This window comes from Protopterus annectens, chromosome 8.part0 (genome assembly GCF_019279795.1).
Source record: "Protopterus annectens isolate FY-2018-M chromosome 8.part0, PAN1.0, whole genome shotgun sequence".
Classification (NCBI taxonomy): Eukaryota; Metazoa; Chordata; order Ceratodontiformes; family Protopteridae; genus Protopterus; species Protopterus annectens.
Window position 1 is genome coordinate 1,992,075,843 of NC_056741.1, and position 13,852 is coordinate 1,992,089,694.

The 13,852-nt window shown below is 44.3% G+C and overlaps 1 protein-coding gene across 3 annotated transcripts in view; it reads left to right on the plus strand.

Moving 5' to 3' along the window:
* The window catches only part of LOC122809794 (BTG3 associated nuclear protein), a 1,260,844-nt gene that overhangs the window by 893,419 nt on the left and 353,573 nt on the right, over positions 1–13,852 (plus strand). The window lies entirely within an intron of this gene.

Here is a 13,852-nt window from a genome sequence, read left to right on the forward strand (position 1 = left end):
AAATGTCTCTACCTATTCTCCTACTTTTTCATTTAGAAATAAGTACACATTTTGAATCAATTTTTTTCTTTTATATTAAAATATTTCTCCTTTTCTTCCTCAACTGTAAAAAGTAAATAATTTATAATTTTTTTATTAGTATCCTTTTTTTTGTACAACCATTACATTTCAGCTTTGTTTTGTCTTATAATAATATTCACGATGAAAAAAACACATATCAAATGTCATTAAAAGTTCTTTAAAAAATTCAGAGCCCTCTGTGATGTTATTGTGGGTACTTAAATATCCTTAAGCCCTTTGGTACCATTTTCAATTCAAGACATTGCTTTAAATATTTATTGTCCAAGTCAAGTCTTAAGCATACTTTCATGCAATAAACTCAAATTAGTATCATAATTCTTGGTCGATGTGTTTTAAGATATGGTGTTTAAGGTAAAATGTATTTAATTAATTATGTAAATGAGTGAGGGGTTACTATTCTGATTGGCTGATTTTGGTATTTAATGGAATTGATGGGAGTGGGAATGTTGCATGACTGAAGTGAAGAAGTTCTAATATTTGAATGAAAAATGCGGTGTGACAGATAAGCATTTTGGGCTGTTGCACTTTTGTGAGTAGTGCACATGTATGCTGTAATAAAGTGGATGTTCGTCATGTTTCACTGTTGCAGTCATCACATTTGGGTTATCTGCTTGCAGTAGCCCTCAGTCGGCCTGATTAACAAAGTCTTGGGTCCTGCATCGGTTGCTGTCTCTTCTTCCATGATGTCAGGGGTATAAAACATGCAGCTGATGCCATTACATCAGTCTTTCTTGCCGTGCGGTGCCCAAAGCAGAAGCAGTTCGCAAGTGCCGGTCAGCCAACTCCTGAAATTTTCGTTTTTGAGTTTCAGAACCAAAGTTTTCAACTGAAAGCTAAGTACCCCGTTGGGGAAACTTTTTCTTGCTCTAAACCGATGTCAGTAAAAGTAAATAATTGCATTACTTGTGGAAAGCAAATACCTCATAAAGATTTTCATTCGTACTGTATTCCTTGCCTAGGCACTGACCACGGTGTACCTCGCTGTCGGTTTTGTGCCTTATTTAAACCACGAACTATCCATTGTCGGTATATTTTCGCTTCTAAATATTTTGGTACTCGGTTCAATTATCCAGATATGTCTTTGGTAAGCCATCCAACTACCGACATTCCGAAAAAACGCAAAGATAAAGACAGAGACAGGCTGCCTAGGTCCAAAGCTGCTGATGACGCTTCTCCTAAGCCAGTTGACAGTTCGGCGGTACTCAGTGAGACGCTTTCGCAGTCCCTGATACCTGCTACTTCAGACTCGCAGGCCTCTACTGAGACCCATTCAGAGTATGCCACGAGATGCTTCAACTGTGGAACCTGCGGATGTCTCTACCTGGGATGGGTCCAGAGCCGCTGTGCAGGCACCAGCTTCTGAGGGTGTATTCAGGCCTACTGACTTGCATATTAAACTGATGCCATCTTCTTCAATGCCTAAAACTCGAACCATGCCTAGAAAACTGATGCCCAGACAACATGCTCAGGCCTCTATGCCTAAAAAAGAAATAAGAATGGCTGAAGACCTTATTACTTTAATCAAGGGAAGTCAGCCTTCCCTCTCTAAGAGACCTAGGACTGAGTTTGCTTTGATACTTCTGACCGGGATTCTGAATTTTCTGTTTCCTCTGATGACCAGGATTTACCCTTATCTACCTATGAGGACTCTGATGCTGAGGACTCTATTCCCTCTGCTTCTCCCCCAGAGGATTTCTCTTTTGGTGAAACCTTGCATACTCTCAGGGAGCATTTTCGTTGGGAAAGTCAGGATTTCTCTGATTCTAAAAAGAGGCTTAGAGATTTCTTACTACTGCCCCAGCACAGGCCTTTAGCCATACCTCCTGTACTAGACATTGTTGATGATGCCTTTTCAGAATCTAGTTTGGCCCCTGACTCTCTTCTTCCTGCTCCCAGAAACCTGATAGATATTACAGGGTCCCTGACTCTCACAAGTTCCTTTTTAAAAATCCTACTGCGGATCCTGAGACCATTTCACAGGGACCCAAGGGCATTAAAGCTACTACTGCCAAAAACCCTACCCCGTCTGATAGAGACTCCAGGGCGCTGGATAGATGGGGTAAGAAGGTATACACTTCTGCAACTTTGGCCATTAGGGCCTTTCATATGTTAAAGTATCAGCAGCATATTATTGGATTGCTTAAACAGAAAATGATGTTGACTCCAGATTGTGCTGAAAATAAGGATTTACAGGATTTACTGCATTCAGCTGAACAAGTTGGAAAACATACTTTGCAATGTGGTTTTGATTCACTAGAAGCATCTTGCAGGCTGCTGTAACTGGGTCTGTACTTAGAAGGCATTCTTGGCTTAAGGAGCAATCCTTGCCAGATCATGTTAAAGTGAAATTACTGGATACTCCCTTAAACCAGGACCGCCTCTTTGGCAACAAGGCAGAAGAAGTTCTTAAAAAGATGGAGGACAAAGCTAAATCTATGCAAACTGTTAAAGTTTTTTTTTTTTACAAGTACAACCCTCAAGGTTTAGTAGGCCTTGGCCTTCCAAGAATTGGTCCTTTCCTGCCTCTTCCAGACCTTCTCAGTCCAAACCTAGATCCAGCAGAGCTCCCAGGCTTCAGTCCCAGGGTACCCACAGGACTAAGCAGTGGGGGGGGGGCCTCCATTTCTAAAGCAGGAAGTAATAAAACTCCCCCTATGGTAAACTGTCTCAATGACTTCTTTTCAAAACTTCCAAGCACTTCTCAACTGACTGAAAGGGGAAAGATTGCTCTTCATACAAAGAACTGGGAACTCATTACCCAGGACAAATGGGTTTTAAATATAGTGTCCCAGGGATACAGATTTCACTTCCGCACGTTACCAACACCAAGCGGATGGCCAGATCTACTCCCAAATCAGTGGGCAGAGGGCCAAAAGCAACTACTTTCTCTCTTAAGCATGGGGGCTATTCAGTTGGTACCAGAAAAGGAAAAGGGACAAGGTTTCTACTTAAGACTTTTCCTGGTACCCAGAAAAGACAGTTCATGGCGTCCTATCCTGGACCTGTCTTTTCTAAACACCTGTTTGGTGATTCCAAAATTCAAGATGCTGACTCTTCACCAGTTGCTCCCTATGCTAGGCAATGACGCCTGGTTGGCAACACTAGATTTAAAGGAAGCATACCTGCACATCCCAATTGCAGAAGATACTTACGCATCAAAGCATGCTACATGCACTATCCATTCTCTTCACTGCCCTTTGGCTTATCTACTGCGCCCAGAGTATTCTCAAAGTGCTTAGCTCCAGTCATTGCATTTTGCAGGCAAAGAAATATTCAAATATACCCATACCTGGACAATTGTCTAATTCAGGCAGAAAGCCAGGACATACTTCTGAATCATCTGGTCTTTGTACAAATGGTGCTAACCTGTCTGGGCTACACCATAAACAAAAAGAAATCACACCTGGTACCCTGTCAACAAATTATATTCCTGGGAGCAAGCTTGAATACAACTTCCCAGATGGCTTTCCTCATGCCAGAGAAACAAATTCATTTGACAACCTTCTTCAAACAAGTGTCCACAAAAAACTTGCTGTCTGCAATGCAAATACTACAAGCCTTGGGGTTCATGACCTCCTGCAGTCTTCTAATTCCATATGCAAGACTGCATATGAGGAAACTACAGTGGTATCTTAAAAGTCTATGGTGTCAGCATTCTCAGGATCTAGAAGCAATGATTCCTATCATACCTTGCCTACGCCTAGAGTTTCTTTGGTGGGCAGAGGCCTGCCACCAAAACAAGGGACTACCATTCACACTACCCCTTGCCGCCTAAACCCTAACAACAGGTGCATCAGATTATGCATGGGGGACTCACCTGGCAGGGAAGTGCATTCAGGGAAAATGGAACCCAAGTCAAATGTACCTGCATATCAATCAAAAATAAATGTTAGCTGTACAGAATGCTCTGACAGCCTTCAAGGACCACATTCTTCCAGGACAATTAGTGGTAAAGACGGACAATGCCACTGTTATATGGTACATAAACAAGCAGGAGGGATGCACATTCTTATCCCCTCTGCAGACTAGCCATGGCATTGTGGAAGCCCTGAGTTACCAAGTGCATCTACAAGCTCAATTCCTGCCAGGAAAATTAAATACACTGGCAGATGAACTAAGCAGAAACCTCATGGACCCACACGAGTGGAAAATGGAACCAAGGATTTTCAACATGTTGGCAAGCAAATGGGGGAGGCCAGATATAGACCTGTTTGCCTTCCCCCAGAACTTTCAATTGGACAAATATTGCACAAGGACTTCCCACAAACAAGCTTGGAAAGTGGATGCTCTGTCCTTCAGCTGGAAAAACCTATCAGTTTATGCCTTTCCTCCTCTGCCTCTGCTCTCCAAAGTACTACTAAAGATCAAACAAGACAAACCAAGGATGATTTTGATTGCACCAGACTGTCCACGCCAACACTGGTACCCCCTCTTGTGCAGTGTGTCACTGTTTGCCTCATGGCACTTGCCTCAGACTCCTACCCTATTGTCTCAGCAGGAGAACCAGATTCTGAACCCTCAGCTTCAAACGCTGAACCTAGCAGCCTGGCTAATTACCTAATCTCTCCTTTACCATCCCTCAGTAAACTAGTGATGGATATCATTTTAGAGGCAAGGAGGCCTAGTACTAGACAATCTTATGCTGAAAAATGGAAAAGATTATGTGCCTGAAACCAATCTCAAGGGATGAGCACAGCAGTGCCCAATTTACCTCAGATTTTACAATACTTAACTGAGATGCTTCACAAGGACTTGTCTTTCTCCTCCATCAAGATTCATGCCTCAGCCATTTCAGCTCATTATAACACAGAACCTCCCCTCTTCTCTCATCCACTGCTCAAGCAGTTCCTCAGAGGGGCCAAAAATCTACGACCACCCAGGAGACCTCCAACTCCAGCCTGGGACCTTAACATTGTCTTGGAGAAACTCACTCTTCCTCCTTTTGAGACAGCTGCTACTGCAGACTTTAAAATTCCTTTCTTGGAAAACAGCTTTCCTTTTAACAATCACTTCAGCAAGAAGGGTATCTGAATTACAGGCCCTTATGGCACTGGAGCCTTGCATCCTCTTTCTAGCGGACAGGGTGTCCCTCACGACCAATCACTCCTTCAAGCCCAAGGTGGTATCCAGTGTGGCCCTTAATCAGTCCATTCATTTGCCAACCTTATTTCCTAATCCACAGAACAAAGGGGAATGGGTACTGCAATCATTAGATGTGCACAGACAACTTAGATTCTACTTGGACAGGACTAAACCTCAAAGGAAATCTGACCAACTGCTGGTGGCATTTGCTACAGGGGCAGAGGGGAAGGCTATTTCAAAGCAAACCATTTCCAAATGGATAGGCCATTGCATTTATTTCTGCTACAAGCACCATGGAACACCTATCCCACAGGGGATCAGACCCCACTCAACCAGGGCTGCATCTACCTCTACAAACTTTCTCAGAGGTGCCCCTACCAGGGACATCCTAGAAGCTGCTACCTGGGTTCTGTACATACTTTTACCAAGCATTACCATCTGCCAATTTTCTCTAAATCCAGAGCTGGCTTTCACACTGCAGTCTTGCAGGGCCTTATAGCCGGTCCTAATGCTATCTTAAGTTCCTCCTCCCATCCTTAGCTTTGGGAATCTACCGAAATATGATGACTGCAACAGTAAAACACGAAGAACATAGTACAGTTGTGTACACTTACCACAAATGTAGATGTTAGAGTGTATTCACTGTTGCAGTCCTGGTTACCCTCCCTCCAGCCACCTTACTTCTTTTGGGTATATCTGTACTCTCCTTTACTATGCTCAAAAGCTTTTTGGTGTCTTTGCTTTTTTGTTGGAAGTATAACCTTGTATATTTATAAATTTAATTGCTTCCCATTGGGCACCTGACATTTGGGGCAAGAAAAACAGATGTAATGGTGTCGGCTTCATGTTTTATACCCCTGACGACCTGACGTCACGGAAGAAGGGACAGCAACCGACACAGGACCCAAGACTTTGTTAATCAGGCCGACTGAGGGCTACTGCAAGCAGATAACCCAAATGTGATGACTGCAACAGTGAATACACTTGAACATCTACATTTACGGTAAGTGTACACAACTGTACTTTTCCCTTATTGACATTCCTCATGATTTCTCCTGCTGAAAGTGCTGTTTCAGATTTATTGATGGTCTGAGCAAGCCCCTTTGTCCATGAGTCTCATAAATCACTTAGAAATGTTTGTGATATGTCTAGAGAGTCCATAGCTGAATCTACAAAGTTGGACTAGTCTCCTATAAGAAAAGTGGAGGCAAAGCTGTCTCTCCCATGAGACTTAGAAGCTTAAGATTTTTGAACGGTTCGTTTTTTAACCAGAGTAGAAAAAAATGAAGCATAGAAAAGTGAAAAAAAAAATGTTTGCCAGCCGATTTCCAAGACTTCAGCTCAGCAAGTTGTGCCTCCTCTACCCATAACCCACCACTTCCCTAGAACTACCCAAGATCTTGTTTGCCACTCTTCTGGATAGCAGCTTGGTCATTCACTCCTTCTATGTGTCATTTTTTGCACAGGGTTTTTTTTTTGCTCTTCTGCCTGCTTTTCTTATTGATGTTAGTGTACTGTTTCTGTTTAAAGTTAGCGATAGGTCTGTATTCTTGGGTTGTTAGCTGGTTAGTTAGATAGAATAGCTTAGTGTAGGTGTGTATCCCTCCTTTCTGAACTTGTAGAGTGTGCTGTAGTTTGTTGTGTGTTGTTAATAATAAGATGTGGAAAAAGGATTCAAAGTGCGTTTCTTGTGGGTCATATGCTTCCCTCCCAGGAGGCTCATGACTGTTATATGTACCGCCTCTTAGGATGTTCACTTTGAGTCCCCTTGTGCTATATGTGAGGGCTTTGGCTGATGTTCATCGTGTTACCCTGCTGCAGTCATCACACTTGGGTTATCCTGCCGTCAGGCGGTCCCGCAGTTGGCCTGAATTCCAAAGTCTTGGTCTGGCGTCGGTTGCTGTCGCTTCTTCCCTGACGTCAGTACGCCAGGGGTATATGAGGCATCCGACGCCATTTTCTTCAGTCTTTCTTGCCGCGTGATACCCGAAGCAGAAGCAGTTCGCAAGTGCCGGTCGGCCGACACCTGAGATTTTCGATTTGAATTTCAGTCCGAAGTCTTCAATAAAGCTAAGTACCCCGTTGGGGAACATTTTCTTGCCTCAGTCCGATCTCAGAAAAAGTTAACAATTGCATTTCTTGTGGGAAGCAAATACTTCATAAGGACTTCCATTCTATTGTATTCCTTGCCTAGGCCCAGACCACGACATCACAGGTTGTCGGTTTTGCGCTAGGTTTAATAAACGCCGTTTTGACTTCGCACGGCATTACTTTGGTAGGAAATTTAATTATATCATGCCGTCGGAGCAGCCGACGACCGCCACTCATAAAAAACGCAAGGATAAGGACAGGCAGCCTAGGAATAAGCCAGACACCGAGGCCTGAGCTGGGCCTGTCGCCAGTTCTCTGGTTTTCAGTGACCCTGACGACCGCAGAGCTGGAACCCCAGACAGCTGCGGATTCCCATGCGAAGTCTACTAGGCCGACGCAGCCTTCTACCGACACCGGAGCAGAACTAGACACCGGTGCAACGGAAACACCTTTGGTTTCTGAAGGTGTCTTCAGACCGACTACACTCACCATTAAATCTTATGCTAAACTTAAAACTCCTTTAAAACCAAAGAAAACTTTACATCAGTCTACAGTTCAAGGCCCCATGCCTAAGAAACAGATGCTTAAGATGGCTGAATATTTGATTACCCTTATCATGGATTCCCATCCCCCTCCTGATAAAAGACTAAGACAAGAGGAGGATTATGCATCCTCTGACCAGGTTTCTCTCTCCTCAGATTCTTCTGAGGAACAGGATTACACTTTTCCACCTTATGAAGATTCTGATGCTGGAGACTCTGTTCCCTCAGCATCTCCCCCTGAAGACTACTCCTTTGGGGAAACTTTACATACCATGAGGGAACATTTCCACTGTGAAGGCCAGGATTACTCAGATTCTAAGAAAAGGCTCCGAGAGTTCCTTTTACTACCCCAGCACAGACCTCTTGTTATCCCTCCTGTTCTGGATATTGTGGATGATGTTTACTTGGAGTCTAGTTTAAATGCAGACTCTCTTCCTCCTGCTCCAGCCAAACCAGACAGATTCTACAGAGTACCTGACTCACACAAATTCCTTTATAAAAGCCCTGTAGCTGACCCAGAAACAATTTCCCAGGGTCTTAAGGGAGCAAAAGCTTCTATGGCTAAAAATCCTTGCCCTCTGAAAGGGATTCCAGAGCCCTAGATAGATGGGGAAAGAAAATATACACAGCTACTCTGGCTATGAGAGCATTAAATTGCCAGTTTCACATGTTGAAATATCAACAATTTCTAATGTCTTAGTTAAAACAAAAAATGAGCACACATTCAGAACTGCCTGAATTCAAAGAAATGCAGGATCTGTTGCATGCAGCTGAACAGGTGGGCAAACATACTTTACAATGGGGATTTGATTCATAGGAAGCTTCTTGTAGAGCAGCTGTTACTGGCTCTGTCATACGTAGGCATGCTTGGTTAAAAGAACAAACCCTCCCTGACCATGTTAAAGCAAAATTATTGGATGCACCTTTACAACAGGATGTATTATTTGGTGTTAAAGCAGAAGAGGTTTTAAAGAAAATGGAGGATAAGGCAAAGTCTATGCAAACGGTCAAGGATTTTTTGCAGGTACAACCGCCTCGATTCAGCAGAAATTGGCCAACAAAAAACTGGTCCTTTCCAGCTTCAGGCAGATCACAGAGGGGCAAATACAGACGCCCAAGGGGCAGAGGTCAGTCACAGGGCCTTTACAAACCTCGCCAATGGGGTTCTGCTACCCAGAAAGGAGGAGAAGACAGGCCCCAAGCTAGCAGAAGACAAACACAATGACTCTATCCTCAAACTACCAAGCAAATATCTCCTGGCAACTCCCTTGGGATGAAAACTAGCATTTTTTGCAGACAACTGGCACATCATCACAAAAGACAAATGGGTTCTAAACATTGTCTCTCAAGGATACAGATTCCACTTTCATACCTTACCAAGGAACAAAGGAATGCCAAACCAGCCACCAAATCAATGGGCAGAGGCACAAAAACAAATTACAACTCTCATGAACATGAGAGCCATTCAACAGGTACCTACATAGGAGCAAGGACAAGGATTTTACTCAAGACTCTTTCTAGTCCCAAGAAAGGACAAAGCATGGAGACCCATTCTGGATCTTTCAATTCTGAACACCTATCTGCAAGTACCAAAATTCAAGATGCTAACACTACAGCAGCTTCTTCCTATGCTGGGCAAGAATGCTTGGCTAGTCACTTTGGACCTGAAGGAGGCATACCTGCATGTCCCTATCAGACAAAATTGCAGAAGATACCTCCGCTTCATTGCAGGTTCAAAGCATTATCAATTCTCTGCACTGCCCTTTGGCTTATCTACTGCGCCCAGGGTTTTCACAAAATGTCTGGCCCCAGTAATTGCATACTGCAGACAAAGAGGAATTCAAATATACCCATACCTGGATGACTGCCTTATTCAAGCAGAAAGCAAAGACATTCTTTTAAAGCATCTGGCATTTGTCAAACACCTTCTAAGTTGCCTAGGGTACACAGTAAACGAAAATAAATCAAAACTAGTGCCCTCACAAAACATAATATTCCTGGGTGCCAGCTTGAATACAACGGCCCAGATGGCTTATCTCATGCCAGACAAGCAACGACAGCTGTTTCAATATTTCAAAATAATGGCAACAAAGACCCAACTCCCTGCAAGAAAAATTCTGCAGGCCTTGGGATTCATGGCATCTTGCATACTACTAATACCATTTGCAAAACTGCATATGAGGAAATTACAATGGTACCTGAAGTGTCACAGCTTGGAAACTATGATACCACTCATTCCCTGCCTTCAACAGGAGTTTCTATGGTGGGCACAGGCATGTCATCTCAACAAGGGTCAGCCTTTCACCTTACCCACAGCCAGGCAAATGACAACAGATGCATCGGACTATGCCTGGGGAGCACACATGGCAGGGCAGTGCATTCAGGGCAAATGGACCACAGATCAGAGGCATCTGCATATCAATCAGAAAGAAATGCTAGCAGTACAGAATGCCCTAACAGCTTTCAAGGACCTTCTACACCCAGGACAACTAATAATAAAGACGGACAATACCACAGTCATGTGGTACATAAACAAGCAAGGGGGCACACATTCCTACCCTCTATGCAGGCAAGCAATGACCTTGTGGAATACTGCACTGTCTTACCAGGTTCAATTACAAGCACAATTCCTGCCAGGACAGAAAAACACATTGGCAGACGACCTAAGCAGAAATATCATGGATCCACACGAATGGAAACTAGATCCACAAGTATTCGCAATGATAGCTCAAAAATGGGGACCCCCAGACATAGATCTGTTTGCAAGCCCCCACAACCACCAACTTCAAAAAGTTTGCACAAGGACCTTCCATCCACTAGCTTGGAAAGTGGACACCCTCTCATTCAGTTGGAAAACATTAACAGTGTATGCCTTCCCTCCACTACCTCTTCTAGCAAAGGTACTGCTGAAAGTCAGATTAGAGAGGCCACAAATGATACTCATTGCACCAGACTGGCCACGCCAGCATTGGTGCACAATTTTAAGGAACATGGCCCACGGCCCACCATGGATTTTGCCACAAATTCCTCACCTGCTCACCCAGTGTGATCATCAGATTCTACACAGCCAGCTCAAGACTTTAAACCTGGCTGCATGGCAAATTACCTAAACAACCAGCCAACACCTTGATCCAAAGCTGTTATGGATGTCATTCTGGAGGCCAGGAGACCCAGCACCAGGAAAACCTATTCAGACAAATGGAAAAGATTTTGCACCTGGAACCAGGCTAAAAGGCCTAAACCCCCTTGATCCAAACATCCCTCAGATTCTACAATATTTAACTGAGATGTTACACAAAGGACTTTCCTTTTCATCTATTAAGATCCATGCCTCAGCAATTTCAGCTCATTACAGCACGGATCCTTCTTTATTCTCACATCCACTCCTGAGACAGTTCCTCAGAGGGGCTAAGAACTTAAGACCGCCCAGGAGAGCTCCAACACCCACTTGGGATCTCAGCTTTGTTCTGGAAAAGCTTTTACTGCTGTCCTTTGAACCAGCTTTTTCTGCTGATTTAAAATTTCTTTCATGGAAAACTGCCCTACTACTAGCAATAACCTCAGCTAGAAGAGTCTCAGTGCTACAGGCACTAATGGCAGTGGAACCTTTCATCATTTTTCATCAAGACGGAGTCTCTCTACGAACGAATCCTTCCTTTATGCCAAATGTGGTATCCAGTGTGGCCCTAAACCAAACCATTCACTTGCCCACCTTCTTCCCAAGTCCCCAGAACAAAGGAGAAAGACTCCTGCACTCTTTGGACATTCACAGGCAATTACGTTGCTACTTGGATAAAACTAAGGCTTTCAGGAAAAACTGACCAGCTTTTTGTAGCCTATGCTACAGGACCACAAGGAAAAGCGATCTCAAAACAGACCATTTCAAAATGGATAGGGCATTGCATACGTTCCTGTTGCACACATCATGGGAAACCAGTACCTGCTAACATTAGGTCCCACTCCACCAGGGCTACAGCTGCATCAGCAGCCTTTCTCAGGGGAGTACCAACCAATGATATTCTGGAAGCTGCTACTTGGAGTTCAGTGCACACCTTCACTAAACACTATCACTTACCTCTATACTCTAAGACTAGAGCTGGTTTTGCCACTGCAGTTTTGCAGGGCTTACTAGCTTCTTCTAACCCTGTCTGACTCCACCTCCCATCCTTAGCTTTGGGACTCAACTCAAGTGTGATGACTGCAGCAGGGTAACACGATGAACATATTACAGTTTTGTACCTACCATAAATGTAGATGTTCGAGTGTTCTCCCTGCTGCAGTCCAGGTTACCCTCCCTCCATCCCCTCTGAACTAGCTGAACTTATCTCTACCACTCTATCCTATACTACCTCTGTGGTGTATTTGCTTGTGCCTAAGGGTTTTGTTTTATTTTTATATAGCTATATGTATACATATATATATATATATATATATATATATATATATATATTGCCTACCTGTTGGGGGCACCTGACATCTGGGGCAAGAAAAACTGAAGAAAATGGCGTCAGATGCCTCTTATATACCCCTGGTGCACTGACGTCAGGGAAGAAGTGACAGCAACCGACGCCGGGCCAAGACTTTGGAATTCGGGCCGACTGCAGGACCGCCTGATGGCAGGATAACCCTAGTGTGATGACTGCAGCAGGGTGAACACTCGAACATCTACATTTATGGTTGGTACAAAACTGTACTTTTTGCGGTCAAAGGTAGCCGAGCCAAGCACATCCTTAAGGGTCTCTTTCGCTATGGGGACTCTTAGTTGGCCTCCTCTAGTAAGGGTGAAATCTTGGGTCACAAACAATCTAAGGACCTCTGATCTTCTAAGGAATACCATAAGCAGTTGACCCGGTCTTCTGCTTTTGGTTCTGTTTCTGGCCAGCCAGATCCTAAAGTCCCAATACCTTTGTATCTGTCGGCAACCTCTGAGCTGATTGCCTTTGCATCAGTGTTTAGGAACCAATCCCCTTCGGCTGTGCTGCACTGGAGCCAGTCAGCTTCAGATCCTGTGGCTCAGAGTCATTCCCCTTCAGCTCTGGTCTCTGGCAAGGCACCCTCCTGACCATTATTGTTCCAAGCCATTTCTTGGTGAGCAGGGGTTCCTTTGGAATGGACTTTCTCTCCCTTTTCTCCTTCAATGCCATGGGAGATTTTGCCCCGAGTCCTTACCTTCACATCTTCAGATCAGAGCTCCCTGGCTTGTGCCAGCAGGCTGGATCCGTTGCCCGATTGACAATCCTGCAAAGCCCCATTAGTGGACTCCTCTGTTCGGTCATCTAGGCCTATTGGAAATATAAATGCATCAACAGTTGATGCTGCCCATTTTTACAGGCACAGCTGGAGTTAGACCATATTCCTTTGGCTCCCAACCCTCTCCCTGGTGCCTGGGCTTTCATCTGTTGGGTTTCCTGCCTAGGGCTCTATGGATCAGAGATCTTCAGAAACATTCTTTCATTCTTTAGGACTGGAGCCAACAGCCTGGCTGATCTCAACTCCAAGCCCCACCTTATTTTCCTCGATCCAGGCAGTGCCAGAGCTGGGCTAAGCCTGAGACCCACAGGTTGAGACAGGGGTGTATGGGTCGGGTTTAACAATACTTGTGTTAGGGTCATCCCTCCCACTTGGTGCTTTTGCCTTTAATAGCCTGACCCCAGTGTCAGCATAGAGACAGGGTGTAATGGCTCCAGATTCTGTCTTCAGACCCTAGGTCTACTATGTCAGGGCAAGTCAATGTACAGCTGCCAAATGGAACTTCCACTGAGCAGCTGAACATTGAGCCCTATCCATTGAATGATCATTCAGCAAACGTCCATTTCATAAACTGGGAAAGTAACTAATTGGCCACTGTTTCCCTGTCTACTCTTTTCCCCACTGTATTGTGGTCTCGGTATATGTAGTTAGGGGGGTGAACCCACTTGGATGGGTTTGAAATACTGCGGGTGGGGTACACAGGAAGGTGGTGGCCAACTAATTACTTTCCCTATCGATGAAATGAACATTCACTAAATGAAATTTCGATGGATAGGGTTTGATGTTAGGCCATTTGATCAAAGTTC